The sequence below is a fragment of the Phalangium opilio genome, unplaced genomic scaffold (assembly GCF_054372755.1).
Source record: "Phalangium opilio isolate 3A_F unplaced genomic scaffold, DU_Popi_V2 ptg000039l_2, whole genome shotgun sequence".
Taxonomy (NCBI): domain Eukaryota; kingdom Metazoa; phylum Arthropoda; class Arachnida; order Opiliones; family Phalangiidae; genus Phalangium; species Phalangium opilio.
The window spans coordinates 1,575,580-1,598,561 of NW_028324163.1; the positions used below are offsets into that span (position 1 = coordinate 1,575,580).

General features: G+C 36.7%; 1 long non-coding RNA gene across 1 annotated transcript; it reads right to left on the reverse strand.

The window, feature by feature from the left end:
* Positions 1–2,625: 2,625 nt before the first annotated feature.
* LOC149680204 (uncharacterized) lies at positions 2,626–3,200 on the reverse strand. Its single transcript, XR_016365611.1, has 2 exons — positions 3,055–3,200; positions 2,626–2,902 (listed from the first exon to the last, which is right to left on the reverse strand). It is a non-coding gene; the product is annotated as an uncharacterized LOC149680204 (long non-coding RNA).
* Positions 3,201–22,982: the final 19,782 nt, after the last annotated feature.

Below are 22,982 nucleotides of genomic sequence, written 5' to 3' on the forward strand. Positions count from 1 at the left end.
TTTCTACAGATAAGTCTGTTTTAGTAGAAATGGTTAATTCTTTCATAGAAAATGTAAGTCTGGATTCCCCATTAGAAAAAAAACCTTATATGGTGCCAGGCACTGATGAACAATCTTTTTCTGACCTGTGGCATAATCTTAGATGTAAGCTAGTAACGACATCTCGTTGTAGGGAGGTTTTTACACATATGGAAAGAAAGGGAAGCAATCTTAAACCAATGTTCAATTTAGTAAAGGGAATTCTTTGGCCAGAAAAACGCATCGAAGCTAGAGCCATGGCCTATGGTATGAAGAACGAACCCTTAGCCAGAAAAGCCTAGGAAGATTATCTAAATGTTGGTAGCGCTGAAAGATTAATAGTAGAATCAACAGGCCTTTGGAAAAACCCAAATTATGTTGGGCTTGCTTGTTCTCTTGATGGGTAAAAAGTGGACTCTAATCTCATTTTAGGATTAGTTGAAATAAAGTATCCTAAAACTATGGAAGACTGCGCCTAACGAGTAGCATAAACTAAAACCAAACTAGAAAAGTAGTTTTTGTTGTAGAAATGATAACGGGACTTTAGAACTAAAAACTTCGCACAAATACTATATACAGGTTTAAAAGCAAATGGCTGTGACGGGTCAAACTTGGTGTGATTTTTTAATTTGGACCCCAAAGGGTATTTCAGTAGAAAGAATATCTTTTAATGAAAGTGAATGGGCGATCACAGTGCCCCAATTAATAAAATTCCACCGGGGAAATTTAATTCCAGAGTACTTTGAGAAACGAGTTCCTAGAAAGTAATGCCTTTCGATTTTAGACATAACGTACAATCTAATCAAAAACAGATTTTAGTGTTGAACCCTTAAATGAAAATGAGTTCCTAAAAAAATGACTTCTCAATAAATCAAAGTGAATTTTTTGTTAAATGCGTGCAATATTTTTAAAGTGATTCTTAAAAATTCCAACAAATATGTTAATATTTTACTACAGGCGTTTGAAAGTTAACGAGACAACCTACTACAAAAACCAGTTCACTAAAAATTCCTGTCATTGGTAGGGGTATTTTACGCTTTTAAATACGCCATCTTTTTACACGGCCAATAGTATGTTACACAAATATTCTAAGCTTAGCTATTTCTTTAGTAGGAAGTTCTTCAAAGAGACAGTCTGCGATGGTAAAACCTCTGTCCGCCATTATAACATCACTCTCTTGTAATAATTATTCCAAACCAGACTTCACAAACAGTTTCTTATCCGAAATTGCACCCTCCTAAGCTTTTGAGATGAAAAAAACTGCTCCCGTTGGTGAAATTGCGAATAACACTTTCCAAAACTTGCGCCAATACAACTGAATAGGACTAATCTAATTCATAGTAAAACTTTAAAAGCTGACATATACAGTTAGCGAGAGGGCAAATTCATTTTTATCTCCATGATTCCAAAGACAATGATACTTTGGTGTTTTCGTCATCATTCAATGATACAAGTTGGGGTGCACTTTTTGGCGCTGCAGCTGATGCTTTCCTGTAAAATAAATAATAATAAGAAGTTAAAGAAGAAGGGAATAAGAGAGAAGGGAGCCATATAGGCAAGGGACCGTAAGAACAGTCTGGCCAACCTCAAAAAACTGCAGAAAATTCACGCAACGACACATAGAAAAACCCACTCACAGCGAAATGTAGTCCCTATAAACCAATAATACTCCGCGGTAACGTGCCCCTCGCGTTCTCTGCTATAGTGTAATTTTCCAACTTCCTAGGCTTGACGTTTTCCTTCATAAGGTACGTTTTTTATTTATATTTACTGTTATTAAAAACGTTTTATCATAACATTATTTATTATTTTTTAAATTTAAAATTCAACTTTCATTAAAGCAGGATTACATTTTGTAATATATTTAGGCAAGGAACATGAACGAGGAGAACATTGTCAAATGCATTCCAGTCATAGTAGCCAAGTGTTGCAATAAAAAGTTTATAAACAGCATTGACGTCCAATGGAGTAGTCTAATATTATGCATAATACTTTCGTTGAAAAACCTTTGAATATCTTATTAAGAATCTGATAACATTATTCTACGAAACTTATGAAACTGTCCATGCTCCTGATAATCCTTCTAAGAAAAGGAAAGAAGCGAAGACATCAATAGAGAAAACCACTATCACCATTATTAATTGGTATGAAACCATTGTCCAACATTTTCAAGAGCCCACTCTTTTGCTAAAGCCTAAGGATGCTACACCATTAACATCAACAATATCAGATGTTGAGAAACTGCAGTTAATTACCTATGGCAGTATCGAGAATAGGGCTCGGCGATATTGAGCAATTAACCAATAAATCCGCGATTCTTTGTGGATAATCCGAATAATTAATTAACTTTAGTCGTGTTTTGTTCGTTTAATTTCTCTCACAAATTACAATTATTTACGAATAATTATATAACTTCAAAGGCTTTGATGAATAAGCAAACGATTCTTATCCAAACAGCAGGTTAACGATTTCAATAGCTGTTTTCATGTTTTCTAGTTAATTATGTGGAAGATGCGTCGTCTTGCAATTAAGTATTATTGCAAGCCAAGTATGAAATAATATTTTATGAAATTATTAGACCTCTAGAAAGAATTGGCACTATTTAGATCATCGGTTTGAAAACTTTATTCAAACTTGAATAATATATGTTTAGAAAGGTTCAACTTCAAGATGTTTTTGATTTCATTGTATTTGTATCCTGACCTCTCCACCAACATTTTAGACACATCATAGCGGATATAGTTTCAGCTTGTAGACTTCCTCTCTTTGGTGTAATTAAATCTGACCCCGCAGAAAATATTCTCTCTGCAGGGACGGAAGTTGCCGGTATCGCAAGATAATCTCTAGCCATTTTTGAGACAGACGGGTAATTTAATTCATTTGCCTGCAAATGAATTGAGAATAATATAGCGAATGGTACGCAACTTTATTTATATTAGGGCTCTCGCAAATTTGGGACCCATAGTTGCAAAACTGGTTTTCAATTAAGAATCCACAGACACGACCAGCTTAATTCAGACAGCTTTGCATACTGACCTTCCACCATTGTAGAATATCTGTTTTGGGCGGCAATAGATCATCTTTAAAATATTTAAGAAGTTCCGAGCCACGAGCCAATCTAGCTGGTCGTTTAGGATAGAATGCGTAAATCCCCTCATTATCAGAAGCATGTGAAGCAACAATTTGACCGCTTTCGTAAAATGTATTGAATACGTTTACTATCATAGACTTAATGGATTTGCCCATGGCTTTGCTGTAGTTCTTTTGAATGAAATCCATTTTCAAAGTTGGGTCCAGAGCTGAGCACAAATTAAAAATAAATGAATGGCTGTTAACCAAAATATGAACAACACATCAAAACTTGAGGCCTCTTTAAAGGTCTGGTGCAAGTAGATGAGTCCCCTTTACAATTTTAATTGAAACCTTCTAATCTAGCCTTCAGATAAAGATAATTATAAGGCTATCACTAAAGTGTTCTTACCTATTGCTATCCAAAATGCGTCGATATTCGAAGCCGCCTGGTAACTTTGCAACTTGTCTCTTGCAACTCCACAAGCATCTTGAAAAACCGAGTCTTGGAACTCTTTGTTCAACTTATCTAAGAGCCAGTGATACGCAGGCATAACCATTGATATGGTTGGATATTTTGCGGATGAAATTAGATTTGTGGCCACATCAAACTCCTGAAATGTTTAACAATGTTAACAACGTAACGGAATTATAATGAACTGAAACTTAAAAGTAAAACGGATGATAGGTAAAGGAATCAAGCAAAGAAACGATGTCCATAACTAAAAAGTGAGAAGGCGCACGTTCTATATTTCAGTGCTTTCAAACCAGTAGTATAGGTGTATAGGATTTAGAACTTAGCGTTAGAGCTAGAGGTTTTGTAAGGTTAACTGTTTTCGTCGGATATAAACACCTTTAGAACGCTTAATAATCCTGTCAAAGTTTCCCATTCAGCTTCAGTAAGGGCAATTTTCCGCAAATCTTTGTCAGTCTGTACCATAGCTTCTAACGACTTCAAATGACATTGGATATAATAAACGTTACAAAGAGGCTGCTCCAAGATATGTCTCTTTTGCCAAACCTGTTTCAAATTTAATGCTCGGGAAAGCATAGCGTACGTCGAATTCCAACGAGTTTTGACGTCCAGGATCACTTTGCAATCCGCGAGGCCGAATGAGACATTAAGTTCAGAGAGTTGATGTTCTCGAATGACTGATTGACGTATTTTCGTGACTATCGTCCTGATCTGACATAAGAAATGCAACAAATTAAACCAATCGTCTATAGACATACAAGTACCTTCAAACAACCCTAAGACACATCTTACGGCAAACCAAAGAAGCACCTTAAGGCAAGGAAAAAATGAAGTTTATTAACAACAACCTTGGCAACTGCATTGCCGACATGGCTATCACCACTGGTAAATATCTCTTCGTCAATGTCAATGTATTGCTCCTCGGCGTCATGTTTTGGCTGGGACTGTAACCATTTAAGTAAGTCTTGTACTGCTAGATTTAATACATGAGCAAAACATCGGATTCGGGTTTGCGAACTATATCGTATTTCAATATCTTGACTACATTTTTCTAGCTCTTGGCTAAAGGTTTCGTTGTTTGATGCATTGTCCATGGTTATTGCCAGAACCTAAATTGAATTAGTTATACATTAAACGCAATATTTTAACAAAGGTAGACATGGTATAGAACACCAATAAATAAACATTAACCGAACATCCAACAATAATGGACTCGACGATGGACATACAATGGGAAATTCAGACCTTTAAATCAAACTTCTTTACAAGAGTAGTAAACGCTTCACATATATGTTTTCCAGAGTGCCGTACGGGGAAATGAATAAATCCCAACAGACACGATCTTAATGTCCAGTTGTGATCAATCCAGTGTCCCGTAATGCCCAAAAATGGTATGCGATTATTTGAAGTCCATCCGTCAATGGTAAATGACACTTGCCCCGGGATCGTCTGAACATTTAACACAGATTACGAATGGATATTATACATTATATTTCTAAAGCCGTTTGTAACGTTCGTACCTTACATAATTCGACAATCTTTTGGGTCTCATTTTCGAAAGATGCCATTAGGTTTGATTTTAGCACTTTGGCGGATTGTGGTATATTTTCAGCTATTACAGTGTTATATGGATTCATTGACTTTAAAAGTTCTTTGAATTTAGGATGTTCCACAACCGTATAGGGTTGATCGGTTTCCGCGACCCATCGCGAAAGGCAATCATTTGCATGGTCTACGGCCGATTTACTTTCCTAATGGTGCCAAAATTCTAGTCTATTTGCTAGATAGCCGCGAATAGGATGAAATTGTCAAACTCAGAAACATACCTTCGATGTAACTACACGAGTAAGCTGCACTTCTGGATGTTTCTTATCGAGATGATACTTAAGGTGACTAGTTCCCTGAAGTTTAGGGTTGTCCAGCAATTTATATTTTCCACTAAATACCAGTGAATTTTATAATGTCTGACATAAATTAAGGGGCATGTTCTTTAGACCCAACTGAAAACTGAGTAAAAACCATTCTATGTACCATGGTCCTACTTTGCTTCGTTATACAGTTACAGGCCCTAAATAAATTGATTACCAAAACTAGGAAATAATCTTAAATGGAAAACAATTCTTGTGTCTTCGAACACATTCTTTTCCGATTGCATTATCAACTGCGTAAGACACGAAACAATAATAAATAGGCTTTATAAACAAGCATAAGCTAATAACTGAACATCGATAACGGACAATTAGTTTAACATGTAAGCATAATAGTTAGAAATGTACGTTTGCCCTGAAGTACTGGAACTCAAGGTGTCTTTAAAGACGTGGAATCTTGGGTCAGTCTAATAAATGACTGCCTTACCCGTTCAAAGATTCGTAGATTTTCGTAAATGGTTTCTTCATATCTCGTCCACATCTCGCACTTCATTTTGGAGAACTTCGTCTTTAAAGTGTCCCTATAGAGAACGAAATCGCAAGTATTTAAGTCCGGAAATCCTGCTAGCCATACAACCGGATCGCCTCAACCTATCCACCTCAAAGTGTACGTTAAAATTAGATGGGTTCTGACCGGAAGAGTAAAATGCGGTTGCGCACCATATTGCATACACCACAACACTTGTCTCAATATCCATCTGGATTTAACGTGTTCCTTGAGGCGGATAGGTCGTGACGGTCCGCTGGCACGGCAAGCGAGATTCCCGGACGTAACACCCTTGCGAAGTTTTTCTCTGAGGACACCTTAAAGACGTAGTTTATCGAAGAGAACCGCGCGATTTCGGCACGTATATACTTCAAATATACATTTCTTACTGGCGTGATTACAGTATTAGCTTTCAATGTTCAGTTATGAGCTTATGCTCGTTGGTAAAGTTTACCTTTTTTTCAAGTCCTGTCTTATGCAATTAATCATACAATCGGAAAACAATTTGGTCAAAAACCGAATAAAAGTTACCCATTTACGATTACTTCCTTGCTTTGGGACCACTTTTTGAGGACATGTAAATATGAGACTAAGCAATTGAAGACAATGGATCATACGACGGTTTTTACTCAATGTGGCCTAAAGAACACGCCCCTTAATTTCTTCAAACCTTCCCGAAACCCCTGTATGTAGCAATTAAAATTGAATATGGCTATAAGCAAAAACGGATTTATGGGATCCCATAAATCCGTTTTTGCTATAAGACCTACCTATCGCTTGTATGTACTACGCGTAAAAACACCACTTATGAATGGGTTATAAAAATATAAAGGACTGTCTATAAAAAAGGACTGTAGAAATTATGGTCCCCATACATGATATCACATGTTGTACAGGTAGAGGACAAAGGCTCATTTCACGACGTCACCGCACCAAATGTCGGGTAATACCCCACAAACTTTACATTGCATAAACTTTCCCTTTAAATGACACCCTATAATCTCACAATCGGATCTATCTTATATGATAATTAACGTTAAATTGCAATATTAATTACTTACGCATCACAATATTTGCATATAGCCATATTATCTTCAATACTGAAATGATCCCACACTGGGCTTCGCAGTTTTCTCTTCTTTGCTATATCGTCCGAAGTGACACTATCCATTCCGGCCATGATAACGCAAGAACGACGGATCACACGGGTCCAAACAAATATAAACTTTAAACCGCTTCGCGCGATGCTAACACGATGATATAATTATACCGATCAAGCTGGACCTTTTGTTTAACCACTCCACTAGCAAAGCCCGGAATAAAATAATTAATAGGTAGCCGAGTGTTTATATCCACAATTAATTAAAAAATAGCTACAGATATTATGCATGCGCATATAGATAACGTAAAGTGTATTCAATGAAAAAACCCAACTTTTACGATAAAAAACGACTTCGTTTACTTCGCAACATTCGATTGGAATATTTAAAAAAATTTCGTCGGGTCGATTAACGTATTCTTAACAAACAAAGGTACAATATTCTATTGACTAATCCTACGTGAATAACCTTGCACTGATTAACCGCTCTAGAGATTTATAACAAATAGTATCAGTTTTGGGGAAATGTATTACACTCTAATCGTGAAAAACGATTATTCGTTCACCGAGCCCTAATCGAGAACAAAGTTCCTTGATAGATATGTTAAAACTTCAGACATCTGTGATAATCCTGACTCGTATACAGTAGGAAAACCTGAAATGTCGAACAATGAATGCATAGAACCTAGTCAGACTACAAGTATAGAACTCCATGAAAAGAATTTCCCAATAACGAGTGTTATGGAAAGCTTTGAGTACGACAATCTTAATGATAAATATGATAGGAGCTACGTTTCCTTTGGAGGTGGTTGCTTATCCAGATTAAGAAGCGTTTTCAAAAACCGTATAATTTCTGGGAAAAAGAAATTATTAAGTGATAAACAGATTGAACAAGGTAGAACACTCTTTGAATTAAGCTGGATATTTAGTATGGATCGTGAAGATAAAATGAATTTGAATTATTCTGGTATGATAATGAGAGACGATGGAGGAATGCAATTTCTACGAGAAGAGTTAAAACCATTTTTAAGGGAACTTAATTCGAAAATAAGTTATCTTAACGGCGATGGTTTACGTAAATATGAAAGCCATATTATTAAAGAATTAGCGGATAACGTCCTTGAAATTGCCAAAAAGATAACAGATCGTCCGGAAAATGATTTGCGTATGTTTTATAAAAAATTGACCAGGGAAATAGTTCACGCCAATATCATCGATTGGCTAAAAGCGAAGGAATCCCAAGAGAGTCAAAACAAAAAAGAAATGAGTAAAGGTTGCGCATCTCTTAGGGATGAACTTTATATTATTTCAAAAGGTGCCACCCCTTCAACAAGTTTGACAGCTAAGACTCGATTACAAGAAAAGAAAATTAATAGGAGAAAATCCAACCATAAATCAAAAAACAATAATCTGGAGAATGAAATAGAGTCTGAGATAAATAAAGTCCCGTGCCAAAATGCTAAGAAATCAAAACCTAAAGCGATCGCGAATTCAGAAGGGAATAAGACAGAACCTAGAGAAAGAGGGCGCCCAAGAAATAAATTAACAAAAGCCTGTAAAGAAACCCAATCCAAAGATTGTAAAGCAATTGCCGAACAAAGCTAGAAGAAACCTGTGATATTTCCCTTAAATACAACCTAAAAGTAATACCAAGTGCCAAAATGTTTGAAATGGACAATAAAAAGGACACAGTGTTATATTCCTCAAATAAAACTTTAGTGAAACCAGAGACCAAAGAATCAAAGCCAAATGTTAAACTTTTCAAGAGAGGGTACAATGTGAAGTCCATGAAACAAACCTCAAATGAAAACTCTAAATGTCCTATTTTAGATAATGGACAGTCCTCAAGAAGAATTATATCGAAACCAAAGTTCGTGAATGATTTTAAATGTGATTTTTAATTTTATGTTGTGTTACATTTGAAAATAAATGAAATATCTTAAAAAATTGGCAGGTTATTTGAAGTGTTTCTTATTTAGACTCTGAAGTATAGCTTTCTTTTTGATCACACGCCCTTGGTTGAACTTTGAAAAATTGCGGCTCACATACAGTCGTGCAGTTCTGTAATATTTGCTAGAGTGATGATGACCATGCACTTCAGTTAGTGTTAATAGGTTTTTTTCGAGCGTAAGTAAAATTAACCCCAGATAGCTTTCCATTAGCATTGAACTTGTACTCTGAAAATAAACTTTCAACTGCGCTTCCATTTAAACGAAGAGGAGCCAGGTAATAACCAGGATATTTTCTTGTGAAATCCTTTACTAATGCTTTCATGCCATAAACCATCACTCTCAAAAGATTCCACGTCTAAAATAAGAAAGATTTAATTTATTTTAAAATTTGCAAGGGCAAGTTTGTTTGATCAGGGTTCGTACAAAGTTTTTGCCTTGAAGTTCCCTGATTTTTCCAAGTTTTCCCTGGCCATATTTCACAAATTAGACTGACCATTAACGCCTATTTCCAAATTTCCCTCACCGTTTTAGACCTATTTCACAAATTCGTTGACCATTTTAGGCCTTTGTTCAAATTCCCTGACTTTTCCCGGTCGTGTACGAACCCTGTTTATACTGAGCATAATTAGTCCATGATGCAGTAGAGTCTTCTTTTCCCGTTAAAGTAATTCAGTGATCAATCTTATACCATGGAAGCCTGACAGTGTAGCGGCCATCTTCAAACTTTACGGTACTTTCAAACGATGTTTTGGCTTTTTCCTCCGACGGTTTTATTTTAATTGCCGAGTCCAAGATTCCAAGCGATTCCAAGTCGAAAAACTTGCGAAAGCCTTTTGAAATTTCTTCTGATTCCCCAACCTCCGCATGAATCGGATTAAGAGCGCTGCCCGAATTCATTTCCTGACCCTCTGCTTGGTTAGAAAGCTCGAAAGGTCCTTGAACTACCCATCCAAAAATACTTTCCAAGGCCGCGAGACCATCTTCGTTAAGCTTTTCTATTCTTCCTGTTATAACTCTCCAGTAGTTGTCGGATCCGATAAATAGAGAAATGCCTTTATCTTCTGTTGAGTTCCTGTTTGTAGCTTTTTTGTTCTCCAGGGTTCTTCGTATATCCTCGCCTGGTACAGTGAAGACCACCGTGTTGAAAGCCACAGATTCTAAAGCTATCACTTTTACCCATTGATTCGGGTCCATAAAGCTTTTAACTGTAAGTTTGACTTTCCTACATGTAGCTCTAATTCAATTTTTCCGACAACTGGTAGTTGAAGTCTTCTCGATAAAGTTTCTAGTATAAAGGTCCTGTGACTTCCGTTAGCAATTAAACGTCTAATCCTTTCGGTATAGAGCAATGACGCTTAACCTAAGCCCCGCCTTCGTTGCTACGGCAACGAAGTAGCGTCCTCGACTGGCGGTTGGGTTTGAATGTTATGGAAGCCGAAATGAACAACTACTAAGCCTCAAACAGAAATCATCAGCGATTTGTGATGTTTAATTAAATACATACTTCTAATGACCTTAAAGTTTTCTATTCACCCCATGTATGTTCTTAACCCATTTTACTGAGCTCTACAAGTAAGCAAGTCGTTTACCATAATGCGAATATCTTCAGCAATTATTTGTGGCTGTAGGCAGGCCTGTGAACGTAGTGTAGTCTTAACCTTTACAGGTAAAAGTAGTAGTACAATTCCTTTGAAATATAACCATATATTATAGTGGACTATCTGCTATCAATGTGTTTTTAATCGCTAATGAATTGTTTGGGTTTGCTGCTTTGCCCTATGTTTGCAATACGTTTCATAGTTATCTTTCAACAATGTTTCGACCCTAGGTCACTTTTCTTCCTGTAATCTGCAGGAACATGTGTTAGTCCTCTAAAACTAAGCTGTAGTAATATATACCCTTACTACTTTTACCACTGAGCTTTTCTGCTAGAAATGTGTACTTCAGTATGTTGTATTCTAACCCTTTATTCATGATTTACACTGAGATTTCAAGAAATGTCAAGTTCGTCCAAGAAGGTACCATTTTCGCAAGACGAAATTGAAACGTTGGTGACCCAGCTGGAGGCCGTTCCATCACTGGACTTATACGAGTATGGCTGTACCCCTGAGCGGCGCAAAAAGATGTGGAGTCGCATCACTGAGCGCCTCAACGCTGTGCAGCAACAGCAGCACACGCCACACGGACGCGGAGGTGAAGAAGAAGTGGGCCAACCTGAAACGAGTTGTACGTAAGAAGGCGTCAACCTTTGCTCAGGAGAGACGTAAAACTGGTGGTGGTACCAATGCCCCAGAACCGCGCATTGTACTACTACCCATTGAGGCGAGGATTTCCGCATTGATTCCGAAAGTTTCAATGCAAGGGATCTCTCGAGCCTATGATTTTGGTCGTAACTGGATTGCATAGTCTGATGCAGGTCCATCGTCAGCTCCTCAATATGACCCGCACGTGCTTTTTCTCAGAACATTGTTTATATGATCAAGAGCGAAACAATTAAAACATTGTTTTCACAGGTCTTCTTGCATTGCACCATCAACTCCGGACCCATTGGCTGAAAGGTTTGTGGAACTAAACTTATGTTTTGCTTGTAACGTTGTTAACAGTATTAAAATGGCGGGATTCCTATTCAATTAGTAGTGAGGATTTGGATGTGGAGATAAATGCCATTTTGCAACCATTTATAGACTACTCCACAACTTTATCATCCTTTTCGTCCATCTTTGGTACGATAAAAAATTATCTTTCTATTCCTTTAATGAAAATGAATGGTTATTAATAGTAGGCTCCGGTAGTGGCCCTCCAAAATCCTGTATTGATCCTGTAGTTCCTGCACCACAGGCAGAAGCAAGCTGCTCCAACAGTGAAGCACCAGGAACTTGTAAGTTTCATTTTAGCCTGTTCTGTACATTGGTGTTATTATCCCAAAACACAATGAAAGCAGTTACAGACATGGGAAATATTCCTTCTCTTTTGTGACACATATCCAATACCAATGGCTTCTTTTGTTGAAACACTGGTTGAAATGGCTATTGTGCACTACGACCTGTTAATAAAATAGGCGCGACAAAGACAAACCCCAGTTAATTAGTATTGCTTACATGTCACAAGACAGATCGCTATTACCCTAAGCGTTTATGGGATTTGGGGTCATATTGGCGAAAAACACGTTCGTGTTAAAGGCGAAATGAAATAGGAAATAACGGCCCACGGCACCTAGTTCCTATATAAGTATCTTCAAAGTACGCCGCAAAACCCATTAGTTCGTTAGGTATTATTTGCAACGCCTGCTGACAGCCACTTCTGCCAAGTTTTTAAAGTTGTTTGGTTCGTGTGATGCATGTTGACCTTCAACCCAAGCGTTCCCTCGTCCATTTGACCAGATTCCTTGGCGTGAAATAATACACTCATTGCAAATTTTGCGCATATCACAGTAGTAATATTCCGTATCTCCGATTGTTTTCCGTTTAGAATATGTATATCCATGTTTATACGTTCTTTTCCCTTTGGACCAACTTAAATATTTAGTGTAGTTCTGACAACTATCCATAACGAAAGTGACGAAGTAATTTTCATTGTGCCTTATATATAATCAATGTTAAAAAAGGTCTTCATAAAATTCGCCAACGTAGATTACCGTAAAAAACTTATTCGCCAATATGGATTTTTCGTTCAAAAACCTTCGCCAAAGAGGAAATAAAAAATTTGCCAACGTGGTTTTATAAACTAACTATAAGTGTCTTATAGCTCAATTGGAAGCCAGAAAATACCTCTAACCCACAAGAAAAATATCGTTGCTGCAGCCAATGAGTGCGCCGAGGCGGCCAAAGGAAGAGGCCAAACGTCAGAGGCTTGCAACAGAACCTTCAACAAATGTTCAGCACAAAATTCTTCATGTACTTGAAGGTATAAATTTTTATTTCCTGAGTTTACTTTATAATTTGTTTATAATCTGCATGTTAAAGACACCACATGCGTACCTTAATGTTTCCCTGTATAAAGTATTTCCACCACCTTTCTTCGCTTCATTTAAAATATTGTCTTTATTTAATTAATTTATTTTTACTAAATTCCCCGTGCACTTTGGCCTCTAAATATTTTAACGACTTTACTGAATTAAATTTTTATGCTAAATTCCCCGTGCAGTTTGGTCTTTAAGTTGTATAATTTCAGAGAATAGTACGGCATTAAAGGGAGCGGATCTACGCTGAAACCCTCAGTTGGATTTGAGATAAAACCCCATCCATTTTTCGTAATTAAGGGAAAAGATATCCTGGACGACCACTTTTTCTGCGACCGCCTTTTCATCCCCCACTCAGTTCTTGGTACTACATGGAAAGTATATTTCAGAACGAATATCTTTTCTGGTCTTGGAGGAAGGATAATTTTCCGTCGCTAGATGGCGGTATGGTCAACCCTATTTGAGGTAAAAATACGATTTCCTCGACGACAACCGTCGAATTAACAATGTGAATGATATCTTCCTAGCAAACATGCTTGGTGCATTACAGAGGGCAGCCAAGCGAAGTGGTTAAAGCCTTCAACAATGACGAGAAAGCCCAACGATATAAAATAACAAGTCATGGTAGGTTTTAGTAGAGATAATTCTTCCCTGGAGCTAGACTTTCTGTCTGTTGGTTTCACTATTCTCAGGTATTATTAAAAATAAAATTAAATTAACGTATATTTAATTTATTGAAGTGGGCCCGATATGTTTTCATTAATTTTGATTAATTTCCATCGATTAGGATATTTACCAGAGGATATGTGTTAATCATTTATTTGAGTGAAGTGTACAGTACAGACGGGATATACCAATGGAAAATGCTCTACATGACAGTCCCAAGAAGATAATGAAAATTTTGATGGATCTGCCACTACTACCAGCTGCGAGTATCGACCAAGGGCAGCATTTAAGGAGACATTGTATTCGCGCAATTGAACAAAGCTATCGTTGGTAACCAACCATTGTTTTAGAATTATTTAGGTAAAAAAGCATCATCTTGTTAGGCACTAAATTACTCATACAGTTTTACCTTTCGTTAACATCTAATTATTTTTATTTCAGAGCATCTTATATTTCTTGAGGATAGCCACTTGAAGGATTAAAAAGTCTTAACTACGCGAGGAAATGTGATAAGGACAGTTAGAAATCAAAACGACTTTCTGAACAACAGGTGAATTATCCGTGCATGAACATGTCCATATTTTTTTAGACATGCCGCGTATTGCGTTTATCCGGGTCTTCAAGGTGAAATTGATGAAGATCGCCAAAATATTTCGTGGAGACCCAAAAAGCAGTTGGCCCCTATCCAGTAGCTCATGTTGATGCACCTGCAGTTGCGCCCGTTGAAGCTGCATAAAATGCCGCAGTTCAACAGCGAGTTGTAGATCCAGCCGTTCAAGGAGCTGTTAGAGACCTTCCTGTGATAAGATTTCGCTTAGTAAGACTTCCGGGGGCATTACGTTTAGAATTAACTGATCAGTAAAATAGGAAACGGAATAATTAGGCTGAAAAAGTCCTAGTCTTTAAAAAAAAACAGAAAAAAAAACAAAAAAGGAAAACAGCTACTTTAGTGTCAATAACTTGTTTCGTGCATGCAATTCTAGATTTAATTAAACTTTATAGGGTACATGTCATTATTCATCATAGACCCAAAGCCTTGAGCATTGAAAAATTGTACGTTGTCTACCATGAATTTTTACAAAAATAATTTATTGTTAATAAAACATTTTTACGTTTTCAAATTGGAGGGAACAATCACTATACAATGGTTGTATTATTTTCAAACAACAACTGGTGACCCTGATTAAAGAATACGAAGACGTGTTTTCAAAAAACGAATTTGATATCGGATGTACAAAAATGGTTCAACATGGAATCAACATTGGAGATCACAGTCCGATAAGGAAAAAACCGTACCGCTTACCGTATGGACAACGAGAGATGGTAGATAAGCAACTTGAAAATATGTTGAACCATAACATTGTATCGCCCCTTTTGCAGCACCGATCGTGATGGTTAAGAAAAAAGACGGATCGTGGAGATTCTGCGTCGATTATAGAGGCTTGAACGATATAACCAAACGAGACGCGTACCCGTTACCACGAATAAGCGAAACATTGGATTATTTAAGCGGTGCGAACCTCTTTACTACAATTGATCTATCATCAGGCTATTGGCAAGTAGAGGTAAAACCCGAGGATCGCGAAAAAACGGCGTTCATAACCAACCGTGGACTGTTTGAATTTAATAAAATGCCTTTTGGCCTTACCAACGCCCCAAGTACCTTTCAGCGATTGATGGAGTGCGTTCTTCAGGGCCTAAATTGGGAAACTTGCCTAATCTATTTAGACGATGTGATAGTGTTCGCGTCTTCCTTCAACGAACACATAGTCAGGTTAAAAAAGGTCTTTCAACGATTCCGGGAAGCGAACATCAAGATGAAACCGCAAAAGTGCGTCTTTTGTACTGACGAAGTGTGTTACCTTGGACATCAAATATCGAAAAATGGAATAAAACCGCACCAAAAAAACACCGAAAAAATTTCGAACTGACCTACACCGAGCAATGTAAAAGAGGTTTAGGCATTTTTAGGCCTGGCATCGTACTATCGACGATCCATTAGAAATTTTGCTTTCATAGCACACCCCATATTTCAACTCGTAAAGAAGAATGAAGAATATCAATGGTCGGAGGAATGTGCGACAGCGTTTAACATCTTGAAAACCCGCTTAGTGACCCCACCAATTTTGGCATATCCCGATTTTACTCAAACGTTTCGAGTGGAAACGGATGCTTCCGAAACAGGAGTAGGCTTCATTTTATCGCAAATGAAAAATAACATTGAACAAGTAGTGGCTTATGAAAGTCGAACGCTTCGAAGAAGTGAACAAAATTACTCAACTGTTGAACGAGAAATGCTAGCTGTAATGTACGCCGTGGAACAATTTCGACCGTACTTGTTCGGAAGACATTTCATAGTCGTTAGTGACCACAACCCATTGGTATGGCTTAAGAATATGAAGGAACCGAGAGGGAAATTTGCCCGCTGGATTATCAAATTAGAAGAGTTTGATTACGAGATTCAGTATCGGAGCGGGAAAAATCACACCAATGTTGATGCATTGTCAAGGACAACACCAATTTTATCTTCCGAGAACAACCTAATTCAGACCTTGAACACCATACTTACTTCAAACGTATCTAAAAAAACACTTTGCGAAGTGGAGACCACTTATTCCTTCGTAGAAATGGCAGAAATACAGCAGAAAGACCCCCACATCAGACAAGTAAAAAATTGGCTTGGAAATGAGATGACTATTACATCAGAAGAATGGAGAAATTCAGCACCGGAAGTGAAATCTCTTTGGAAATTTCGCGGCGAGTTCTATTCTACAGGGCCGGTAGGCCCTTGTAGATATGACTTGACACCCTTCCGTAATGTTAAAGGAAAATTCACAGTTTTTAGGGTTAGCGTCCCATAGAAAAAGCATTAAAAACTTTTCGGTTTTTTAAGGCAATTGAGACAGGCCATATGGAAAACTATAGCGAAGTTGGTTTTCGGAATACTTCTAAATTAACAAGCATTTCTTAAAAGAGAAACTTACCTGTTTTGTTTTTTAATTAATGAATTCTAATTTTTGTAATTTAACTAACTAATATAGAACGTCAAAAAATTACTTTTCGGTCAGAAGTCAGCCTAACCTTTTAGCGCGCTTAAACTTATTCCTCCATTTTCGTTCTCGTTGATAACTAGAACGGCCTAGGTTTTAGCTTGCTAACAAGTTACGTTGATATATTTCAAACGTTTGTTTTTATGTGGAAAATTCCTAATTTCATAGCAGACGACAGTAAGGCAACTATAATTAATTACTTTGGTATTTTATCCGAGCTTGAACACCTTTGATTGGATTTGCTAATTATCTATAACACCCTTAAGAACAAATACTTTATCATCAGGTCGAACTTTCGTCTAAAAAATTAATTCAGGTAAATAATTACAGTAAATAGAGGTTTTTATATCTTTTGAAGTAAATTTTTCGAGGTTCTTTACGGCCAAGGCTTAAGTTGTATAGACTAATGGGACCCCATGTTATTTCCCCATAGAGCTTAATACAGTCGAAGGCAGAGGGCTGCCATTACCCTATTTTAGTTACTCTATGTAATTAGGGTCTCATATAGTGTCTTTCCTCTTTAAAGATTATTAAAAAGGCTGATTTCCAGCTCTCATTTGTTTTGGAATCCTGTATATAGTCGGCTCAATTTTATGCGAGAAACATAGAATCACCGGGTTAACCCTAGGTTTTTTATGCTGTATTTAAGTGTGCGCTTCCAATTTGATGTAAAAAATGGCATATCTATTCAAATTATTAAGGTGTTGAAATAAAGATAGTGCTTTTCACGCTGTGAAAAGATCGAAAACTTCAAAATACTACTGGTAAGATGACCAAAAGAGTTTAATATGTTTTCCCTACGGCAGAGTCGTGGTGTTTACGTTAGCGCAGTTTAATTATTTGTTTCCAACAGTGGATTTTGATAATTCATAAATTTAAGTAACAGTGGTGCTGATTAATCCAGGAGGACAGTGTCGTTATATAATTTAATTAGGCAAATAATTTCCATGTTTACATCAGCGCAGAGTTTTCCAACGTAACCACGTCGGCAACGGGGGGTTACGTTGTTCGCTATCTCCACAGTTCACATTTCCGTTTGTTTATTTGTCTAAATTCCTATGAATTGTTTAGGTATTTAATTTAATTACTGTTTTTGAAGCGAAAGTTGCAAAACTATAGAATCACATCATTCATAAACATATTTTATAGATGATCTTTATGTTACCTCAAATTTAGCACGTGGTATGATAAAAATTGAACGCAATGTGTTGGCAAGAATGAAAAACTCTTCTAAACTTTACAATTAAGGTGATCTGAAACTCATTTTTTAAGCTAAATCAACACTGCCAAACCTCAATCCTTCATTAATTTCAACTTAATTATAAACGTGAATTTAAACATGAAATATACATATTTGGATGAGAACTCCAGTAACTTTGAAATAAAATACTTAATTAAGATTAAAACTGCACAAGCTGTTAGTATAGCCCCATGTTTTCTATCTCATTATACTTAGTTAATTTAAATTATCTTTAAAGTACATTAATAGGCGCGAAATTCGAAAGTTTAAGGTAAAATAAGAGTCAAAACCCACTGAAAATTGCAATTAAGGTTAAGTATATATTGAAAGTCATTTATAATCTAAATGTACACTGCCGAAACACAATCCTACGTTAATTTTAAATCAATTAAATATAATTAACGTGAAATTAAACCAAAAATATTCATTTTTTTGGATTAAAAGCTCAAATAACTTTTAAATAAACTGTTCAATTAAGATTAAAACTACCCAAGCCGTTGGTAAATCCCAATGTTTTCTATTTCACACTTCAGTTAATTTCAACTATCTTTAAAGTACATTAATTGCCGCGAAATTCAAAAGTTTAGGGTAAAATAATGACTGTGGCAAAAATGTTAAACTGCACAAAACATTCCAATTAGGGTAAAAAATTCCAATAAATTATACTTTTAAGCTTAATCGACTATCCCGAACTGCGCTCAGAGAATATGCAGCCATTATACCGTACAAGATGGCGGCCACTCAAGGGGGAGGAGTCGGGTTTTCCCGATCTCTCTCTCTCTTTACCTGTCAGTATTTGATTGATTGTATAGGCTTATAACAAAAGATGGTTTTGTAGGAATAAAGACCATAATATAAAGTAAAAAGTTATTTTATTTTCTTTAAAAGTATAGGTTCTAATATTAAAGATATTTTTTCAATTTTCATTTTAAAATGCATTTGATTTATTCTAAAATAATTCCTTCTATCTTCGTAAGGAAGATGATAAATTTTAATATTATTTTTAAATCTTACATAAGCCATTAAACCTTTCTTTAATATACAAAGCGTTAAGTTGTTTTTTAACGTAGAGTTCCAAAACTAATCTTTCGAGATCATCAGTTTTGACTTTAAAGGTATGATAAGTTTCTTCCGTGTTTTTCAGGCGTTTTTTCTTCAGTCTTGATTTTTATATTTTTGGTGTACGTTTCTGTTTCATCAATGGTAAAGGGTATGTTTTTAGTAGGCCCACCTCTGATAAAATTACATTTGGGGAAATGTTTTAAATGTTCTTCGTAAGGATTATCGGTCGGTTTCCATGCTAGCAAAATCCCGTTGCATTCGAAACATTGTACTAGATCATCGGTATGTAACGAATAAAAACCTGCTCTGCTTAAAGCTTTTTTATAGTTTTCATCTGGAGGCCAGGAGTAAAAAGAGTGATATCTTTGCAGCTCGGAGTTCATGATGCTGAATGAATATGATGACAGGAATATCTGAGTTATATCCCCCCTAAATTTACTACCCCCCTTTTTTTACCTTCCCCCTCAAATTCTTTAATATATGAAATAAAAGAAAACAGTATTAAAAAAGGATGACACATTTATTTTTTAACAAGTTGGGAAACCAAAATAAACCTCTCCGAGCCGAGACGAATTTACTTTCTAAACACAAGTCCACCAGCATATGAAAAAACCGGAAATACATAGTTCAAATTGGCGAAATATTGCCAAGGTCTTTAGCAAAGGCTTAAGCGTTTAACAATTTCCTTTGTATCCTCAATTTTTCTAATGAGGTCCTAAAATGTATCACTGAAGGGTGTATTTTACTTTCGGCTCACTCTGAACCGTTTACATCTCCTATAAGAGGAGGCGAAACAAGGTCATTTCTAGTTTAAATATAGGGTATCTTATTTCACAGACCCAATCGCTTCAGCACTTGTGGATCGATGAAGAATTAACACCCATATTATCTAATGAATGTAAGAAATGTGATTACACTATATATATAAATATAGTAAAGCTGAATTAAAAAGTAAACACCAAATTTGAAATGTTAATATCAAAAGATGTTCTTGGAATATTAAGATGAAACAGAGCTATATAGCTACACAACTACTTAAAGAATCGTAATGCCGAAAAATATTTAAAATATTTCCATTTAATATTCTGCAAAAAGGAAATGTTATCGTTTTGTAAGAGATCTTATCATCCTACTCGCTTTATATTAACTTTGATGTGCGTGTAGTGTTTCGATTCGGATGCAATCTTCATTACTCAAATAAGTTTATCTTAAATAATTAATTAAATATAAATGATATTAATTATTTTAATCGCCAGTAAATAACTTTAAAAATAGTTAAATCGTTTAAAATAAAGTTGTTCCTATTATCTTTCGAAACTTTGCTAATATAGACGTTTAAAGTGAAGGGTACCCCTCTTGCCCGCTTTCTTCAAATTTTGGGGTATATATACGATTCGTTTCCATTATAATAATAGATAAAAACGCATTCGCGTGAACCAATGGTGGAAGCCCTGCCATTGGGAGGCTAGACGTTTCTCGTAACCCTAGCCGATCGCCGCGTATATCTTAAAACCAAACGATAACGATGGAGAAGCCGGAATGGACAAAGACCTGATGATGGTGGTGCATAGAAGCTGGTGTCAATGTGGGATTGACGAAGAACAGAAGATGGTGGTGCTTACGAGCCAGCAACTACAGGCTATTGTCCATGTGTGATGGACAAAGACTAGCAGATTGTGGTCCTTAGAAGCCAGTTAGTAAAGACTGGTGTTGGTAGATGAATGGCCAAATTTCCGTGAACCGCGATCGCGTTCCGGAAATCGGGTATTTGTTTGCTCCGATTTGTAAACTGCGAACGCGGTCACGTGGGGTCTGACAGACAGACACACACACACACACACACACACAGACAGACAGACAGACACGTCCAGTGTAATACCTCTCCGTGACATACGTCACTCGGAGAGGTAAAAATACAAAAGAGATTACAAAGAGTATTTTCTGACAAAAGGATTAAGTTAATCTTTACGGGCGCGCTTCAACATGTTTGTTATAACAATGACGTCATTTTTCAACCGATCTCGTCCAAACTGCTTCATGAATGATTTGTGGCTCTTTCTTTTTGTTCTTTGTATTATATACATAATACAATATAGTCCGCATGTCGAACTTGACAAGTTTTGAAGTCTTCTTTTGTTAAAGGACCATTTTCTTGAATTTCTTTTAACAAATTCTTTAATCGAGGGGAGAAAGTTCCCTAAAGCCAGTGAGTCAAAATAATAACCCCTTCTGTTTCCATCAAAGTAACAGCATACCCAGTGGGACCCGTCTTTATAGTGATTGTCTAAATTTATTATAATAGATGAAGGAAACTTGTCAATTTTTTCGGGTAATAAATCACTTGGGTAAACACCTAGGAAATGTGGTGTGAATCGTAGAAAGCGTGTTATCTGATCGGCGTTCATTATTTGTTTAACAAACGATTGACACGTTTCTATTTTTATCTATTTGTAACAAAGCCTGGAATTCGGCTAATACGATACAACTAAGAGTAGTGGGTGTGGGTTTTTCAAATCCCAATTCTAATCTTAATTGTCCTTGCTTCGTGGGACTCCAATGATCTGAATGACTCGCGTAACCGTCAGGTGTTAAGTCTAAACAGTAAATGGCGTAACCCGAGGGAAAGTCGTCCATAGAGATATTGTTCCCCTTGTCATTGTAGTGGCAGTTTGACCCCGAAAATAAAGTGTAATAGCTTCGGACAAATTTCTTTTTACTGTAGTTGGGTCTTAAGGCTCTGGATGGGTATTGTTCGGAATTGATGAATGCTGCTAGATGATTGACATTCCAATGTCCAAAGTCGAAAGGGTTACTATCCAATGTTCCATTGTAAGCAGTATGCTTTACAATAGCTACTGTAATCCTTGAGGGCTGGGTACCCAGGTAGATGTTTTCGATTGATGTGTTTAAGATATTAGGCGAGATTGTAAATATTTTAGTTTCCGTTCTAGTGTAACTATATTGGGCTGGTTTAATACTTAAGGCTTGTTCATGAGCAATTAGAATTTTAGGGGCTAATTGCAACTTTAAGACGTATAATATGGCTTCCACGATGACGGGTTTATAACCAGTGCCTGCCGCGGGAAGTTTACCCATAAGACAAAAATTAGGTTTGCTTCTGTGTAATTTTAATTTCATAGAAACGCCGTTTATCAGATATCGAGGGATATTAAACATGTCTACGTAAAGGCTGGAATACATCTCAACTTCCTCGGATAATGCTGTAAGTTTCTGTCGTTTAACAAAACCCATATTTTCTGGTAGCGAATCCATGCTTCCACTTGTATCTTTGTAAAACAAAGAAGCCCCCAAATGAGATTCTTTAGCCGCCGGACCGTATGACGTCAGAGCCGAAAGCAAAGCCGTGTACGCGTAGTTACTAGCAGCGGGTGTTGTTGCGCAATCGCCCAGCTCCAAATCGACACGCTCAAATTGACTGTGTTGGAAATTATTTACGGGTCCAACCTCGTCAGTGGCTGTTAAAGCGGTTCCATCCTCATTTACAATTTTAGTTCTGGTGTACAGCATTGTTAAGGCTGTATCCACGTATTCGCTACCGCTAGACGTTACTTCAAATTCAATAGGTTGGTCACCTTTCAAGGAAGTCAAAGGTTGATACGGAACCCATTTGGAATTTTCGATGGCCGTTTGAAGGGGAGGGGTGGCGAAAATATCGAAACCAGTACTGCAAGCTTCGGTCATTTTTTAGGGAGAGAAAATATCGCGAACCGTTTTGAATGAAAGTTTACGTTTATCTGATTTAAATTTGTTTGTGTTGCTTTGTTTTATAGATTTCTTTCTCTTTGGTATTTTTTCTTTTTAGCTAGTCTTTTCTTTTGTTTGCCACCCCCTCCTCTAGCGTATTGTTGTTGTACATCATCCAGCGTTTCGGTGAATCTTCTTTTAGCGGAAGTTTTCAGATCCTTTCCAGAGGCGACATCGTTTATAATCTCTGAAGATGTGCCCAGAAGCTGTTTA